The sequence below is a fragment of the Bison bison genome, unplaced genomic scaffold (genome assembly GCF_000754665.1).
Source record: "Bison bison bison isolate TAMUID 2011002044 unplaced genomic scaffold, Bison_UMD1.0 scf7180017864099, whole genome shotgun sequence".
Classification (NCBI taxonomy): Eukaryota; Metazoa; Chordata; class Mammalia; order Artiodactyla; family Bovidae; genus Bison; species Bison bison.
This window is the reverse complement of record NW_011494671.1, coordinates 660,521-666,749: the sequence shown is the minus strand read 5'-3', so window position 1 is coordinate 666,749 and position 6,229 is coordinate 660,521. Positions and strand designations below refer to the sequence as shown.

The window sequence follows — 6,229 nt, the reverse complement described above, 5'->3', positions numbered from 1 at the left end:
CCCTGGCAACGATGTCCTTGAACAGCATTCTGAAGCAGAGACTAGCCCAAGTAAGAGCAGAGGACTGTCAACAGGTCAAGGATCGCCTCCACATGGTGAGAGTCCCTGAGGAGCTAACATGGGATTTCTGAGACACGACATTCCAACCAAAGATAGCTCAAGCGCTCAGTCTGAAGTGCTGGCCTCAGGAATTCAGGGTCCGCTGCGCTGTTCAACGATGTTTCATGCGCAGACTGTGATTAAAGCTGATAACTTTGCCTGTTCTAGAAACTAACAAAGGAATGTGTGTGTGCTCAGTCACTCGGTCGTGTCCAACTCTTTGTGACCCCGTGGACTGCAGCCTGCCAGACTTCTCTGTCCATGGCATTTTTTCAGGTAAGAATACTGGAATGGGCTGCCATTTCCTCTCCAGAGGATTTTCCCAAACCAGGGATCAAACTCACATCTCCTGCATCTCCTGCCCTGGCAGGCGGATTCTTTACCACTGTACCAACAAAAGAATGAACTGAACTCAACCAAACCCAGTCTCTGTCATCAAGGCTTTTGCTGGTAGACCCTCCTAACTCCTCCAAATCGATTTCAGTGTCGGCCCCATGTCAGTGTCGGGGCCGCAGGGCTTTTTGGAGGTGGTGTGGCTGCCACTGCTGCTCAAGCAGAGATATCCAATTGGTGAACATCACTCACTTTTGTTTTTTAATTTAGTTTTATTTTTTTGGCCATCCCCAGGGCATGTGGGATCTTTAGTTCCCCCAACCAGGGATCAAACCCAGGCCCTCTGCAAAGGCAGTGTGGAGTCTGCATCACTGGACCACTAGGGAAGTTCCTCGGCTTACTTTTTAAAAGAAAGACTAAAATCCAAAACTTCCCTTCCCTCCCTTCAGTGATAGGTAGGGCCACAGTGCAGTTTTAATGGCACCCGGTGAAAATAAATTCTGTAAATGTGCTGCAGACCCTAACAGGAATATGACCCCTGCCACTTAGGAGGCAGCTATAAATGGGACACAAACTTCATGCAGATATGGAAAAACTGGACAGGTAAGCGTATAATTCAGAGACAGAACAAGATAAAGTCCAGAGAAAGGATGTGTCACCAGGAGCTATTTTCAATCACACTTGAGAATCTTGAACTTCTGCTTTGTAAAACATTTTACCGTCTCTTCTACAAACAGTGTTTTAAAAATAGAAGAAGACTGAGAGGCTCTGAGCTAATGAACACGAGGCTCAGACTCTGGTCTGCAAAGCAACAAATAAGATGATCTACCCAAAAAACTCAAAGTACGCTTCTTTTTAAAAGTTCATTTCAGGGGAGAAGGATTCAGGATGGAGGGGACACATATGTACCTCATGGCCAATTCATACGGATGTTATGGCAAAAACCACCACAGTATTGCAAAGTGATTATCCTCCAAATAAAATTAACAAATAATTTTTTTTTAAAGTCCACTTCATTTCCATTGTTTAGATCCAGATACCAAATTTCAAAGAGTACAGAATGGAGGAAATCAGAATAGCCAAGAGAGATACAAGAGAGACACTTATGACCATTCTGGGACCACAGACAAGAATGGAGAGAAAATCCTACATCCAACAAACGTAAATTTTCACCTGTGCTCCATCAGCAAAAGATGAACAAATACTAAAGACGACCGCTAAATAAAGAAAAAGGGCAGAAGGAGGTGAGAGGCTGGCAAGGTCAGTGCCTGTCAAGTCCACCAGAGGTGCTGGTGGAAAAGTGCACTGAACAGACTCAGGAGGCTTACAGATGGACAGGAGGACACAGCACACTGAATGCCAGCTTCGGGCCAGGCTCCACTTGAGGCATTCAACTTAGGGTAGGACGTCCAATGACGTGGTTATCAACATCCCTGTTAAATGTGAGATACGGGACTCAGAGAGTTTAGTCAGCTTTTCAGCTGTGGAAGCAACATACTATACTCCAGGGGTAGGTGTTTAATTTTAGTCTAGGGTCTATAAAATTCTTCCTGTGTGTTTCTTCAATATGCATGCCATTGACTCTCCTAACCCCACAGGATGCTAGACCCTACAAGACGATGACTTCAACCAGAAGTTCCAATCCCAGGGATTTCCCTGGTGGTCCAGTGGTTAGGACTCTGCATGTCCAATGCAGGGGGCCCAAGTTCGATCCCTGGTCAGGGAACTAGATCCCACGTGCCACAACTAAAGATCTCGCATGCTGCAACTAAGGCCTGGCACAGCCAAGTAAATAAATAAGTATAAATATTTTTTTTAAAAAAGAATTTCCATTTGCTACCACTGAGCCCTGGTTATCCCAAACCCTAGGCACTACAGACTTCCCTAAATTCGGCAAGAACAGTTTCTCTCCACCTGTGTTCTTACCACCTCTGGGACCATGGCTCTCACCCGCTTTGTATCCTGGCAAACACTACCCAATATCATTACTTATTTATTTACATGTTGTCTGTCCTCCTGCTAGACTAAGAATCCAAAAAGCAGAGAAAGTTATTCAATTTCATATTCTCTCACTGTGCCTAACAAGGTACCTGGCACAGTGAAAATGAAAAACAAAAACCAACCAACAAACAAAAAACTGTCAGCTAAATGAAACAATGCCAGGCAGCCCAGAGCTAGCAAGTGTCACCATGCCCAACACCCTGTACCAGCATGAGACCAAGTGCCACGTGACCAGATGACAGATAAACCCCACATTTAAAACATTCAGGCAGAATGGTTTTATATAAACTGTTCCATCCACATCAATGAAGCAATGTTGGTATAGAGAGTAAGCCAAAACAAAGACACAGCCCTACTGGAAAAAGTGGCACGTCGTAACAATGTTGTTCAAACAGAACCCTACCTGGAAACTGGCAGTCATGGGCTTTCATCTGGAACAGAGAACCTTCCCCAGGGACATGAGAAGCAAGGGAATCCATCACCGCACCACCACCACCACCACCAAGATTCAAATTTAAAAGAACAAGAAGCCTTGAGGCCTGTAAAATTTAACTGTTAAAGGTCTGCTGCTGCTGCTGCTAAGTCGCTTCAGTCGTGTCTGACTCTATGCGACCCCACAGACGGCAGCCCACAAGGCTCCGCCATCCCTGGGATTCTCCAGGCAAGAACACTGGAGTGGGTTGCCATTTCCTTCTCCAATGCATGAAAGTGAAAAGTGAAAGTGAAGTCGCTCAGTCGTGTCTGACTCTGTGTGACCCCATGGACTGCAGCCTACCAGGCTCCTCCGTCCATGTGATTTTCCAGGCAAGAGTACTGGAATGGGGTGCCACTGCCTTCTCCGTTAAAGGTCTAAATAATGTCAAAATATAATTAAAGAAAGCATTTTGGTCAGGGAATGGCGGTATGGCGAAAGAAGAAACCTATAGCAAATTCAAGCATCCATGGGCAAAGGACCCCTAACCAGGGTGGAAAGGGTTAGGCGCTCAGTGGTGTCTGACTCTTTGCGACCCCATGGACTGTATCCCACCAGACTCTTCTGTCCATGGGATTCTCCAGGCAAGAATACTGGAGTGGGTTGCCATTCCCTTCTCCAGGGGGTCTTTCCGACCCAGAGATCAAACATAGGTCTCCTACATGCAGGCAGATTCTTTACCATCTGAGACACCAGGGAAGCCCACTAGGCAGGGTATCTCCTCTTAATTGTTACTACAGGATCCAGCAATCCTTCAATTCACCCCTCTCCCCTTTTCCCACTGCAAAGGTGCCCAGCAACCTTCTGACCTCTGCCTACCTGGAGGCAGTGAACATGGGGACCGAGAAGAGGTCAGTGTTCAGGATCCCATGCTGGTTATATTTATTTTTGTAAATTACTAATCGGGCATCTCTGGTGCATACTCAGCTTAGTGAACACGGTTAATGTGATTATGGGTCTCAGAGATAATGAAAAAACTGGGTCTGAGAGTTTGCTGGGAAAATTGTTTTTCTTTTTCCTGAATGCCAAATAATGAATATTACCCACAAGAGTCTTCTGAAAGAGTTGGCTGGCACTTTGGCTGGCTGACGCACCATTCTGGATACTTACGCATGTTCTCCTCAAAGTGCCACACCGTGTCATAGGAGTTTTACTGAGGGTAATCACTCTCTCGGTGAACAGTAGTTTTTACAAAAGAGACAACAATCTACTCAGCAAGACTCACCATCCTAATGTAAACCAGATTCTTCACCTCTCAGGGTAGAAACGTCACTGAAACAAGTTTGGCTTCCCCAGTATGAAATTAATAGTGGCTGGGGCTGAGCTGAGGCTAATGTCTGCAAAAAATTTAATTTGCAAAACCCAGCCCAAGGCTACCATGATATAAATTCCCTTGATGTGTTAATTTCACACTCTAGAGTCCTCATCCTACCAGTGGGGGGCAGGGGCTGGAGAGGGGAGGCGAGAGGAGAGGGATGTTGGTGATCTCCAGTATGCAAAGTAGGGGAGTACCTGAATTCACACAAGTTTCTGGACATCTGCAACATCAGCTGTCCAAGCCCCACAGGGAGTCAGAGCCCAGCTTCCCTCCTGCCAGCCCACAGGGGATGAAAAGGTGACACAGAAATCAGCCCAGTGAGGAAAAGTACTTCATTATGTAGAGCACCATCACGGGGCACCAGCATCTCATTTGATAAACTTTTCCTCAACATCTTCATACAAAAGGGATGTTCCAGATACAGGCAAATAATGAGATAAACTCAGCTCAGCCGGATGCAATAGGTGCAGAGTGCTTTGCATTCCACAGCCAAATGCACAAGCCTGGTAGGAAGTACAACCCTGGGACATTCCTGGTGGCCCAGCATTTAAGACTCTGCATATCCACTGCAGGAGCCACAGGTTCAATCCCCAGTCAAAGAACTAAGATCCTACATGCAGTGGAGCAACTAAGCCCACGCACCACAATTACTGAGCCTGAGCCGCAACTAGACAGCCTGTGCACTCCGGAACCCCTGTTCCACAACGAAAGAAGCCCACCACAATGAAGACCCAGTGCAGCGAAAATAAAATAAAAAATACCTTGTGAGTCTTACACATTTGCTCACACGTATAAGGAGTCAGCTGATACAGACATTTCCTATATGGACCAAGTCTCTAGGAGCTACATCGCAATCTCCTTGTTACCAAGGTCAAGTCAGGCAAATACAAGTTCCTGGACCTTTCTTTCACCTTTTAATAACATAAATGACCACCTTGTCCTCCTAGACTGTTTTCCCAACTCCACATCATAGTCTATCAGGGTAAAGGAAATAGAAATTTCACATAAATTTCAAGAAGTGAGCTTTGCTTATTTTAAGTGAATTTCTAAATATGCACTGGTCTGTCACGATGTCATCAGAATAAGGACTACATTTAGGCCTTGACTGGCTGGACTCCGAAGGGCCCCTGTTATGATCCTGCTTTGTTGTATAAAACTTGCTAACGACCTCTGAGAGATGGTGAAGGACAGGGAAGCCTGGTGTGCTGTAGTCCACGGGAATCGCAAAGAGTTGGACACGACTTAGCAAATGAACCCATCAGCATGCAAAGTAACCGAAATCCCCACTCAACACAAACATGAGACCACAACAATGACAAAGTGATAACGCTTAACAGTAAGTCTCTCATTGTACAAGGAATCCAAGCTGGATCTTACACTGGTTACCTTTGAGTTTGGCCCTAGGTTGGCTGAATACAGAGATCACATAGTCATCCCACGGCCCCCGTCTGTCAGAGATGGAAAATGAGCAGGAAGGCAATTTGCGTGCATCCAGGAGAAACGGCCCAGTGATCCTGCTGGTTATTTCTGCCATATTTACAATATGACACAGACACAGAGGACAGTCCTCACCCGTGACTGGCACATCTTAGATGGGACCCTGACTAGGTTCCTTATCATGCTGGGTTTGGAAGGCCTCGACTATACAATGGCACTCTGAATGACAAGACGATTCCCAAACATGCAAGGTCCACTCGGACAACTGCAGGAGAAGGATCCTATTTACAACAGGAGCCTCCATCTTAACCTTCTCAACCAGAATCCAGGGTCAGGAGATAAAGGGACATGGGGAAGTGTGTGGAGGGGGCCTGGGAATGGCTAGTTCAAAACAGATGTCAGATGGGACTTCCCCAGGGTCCAGGGGTTAAGACTCTGCACTTCCACTGCAGGGGGCACGCACGGGTTCAATCCCTGGTCAGGAACTAAGATCCTGCATGCCACAGACCAAAAAAAGACTTCAAGTAGTGAGCAGGTTTGGAAATGACTAGACTCCTTCAGGGGCTTCC

At 46.2% G+C, this 6,229-nt stretch overlaps 1 protein-coding gene and 1 non-coding gene across 2 annotated transcripts in view; one reads left to right on the top strand and one right to left on the bottom strand.

Moving 5' to 3' along the window:
• Window positions 1-6,229, bottom strand: part of SIPA1L2 (signal-induced proliferation-associated 1 like 2) — a 182,007-nt gene that overhangs the window by 165,330 nt on the left and 10,448 nt on the right. The window lies entirely within an intron of this gene.
• TRNAG-UCC lies at window positions 2,086-2,158 on the top strand. The gene has a single exon. It is a non-coding gene; the product is annotated as a tRNA-Gly (tRNA).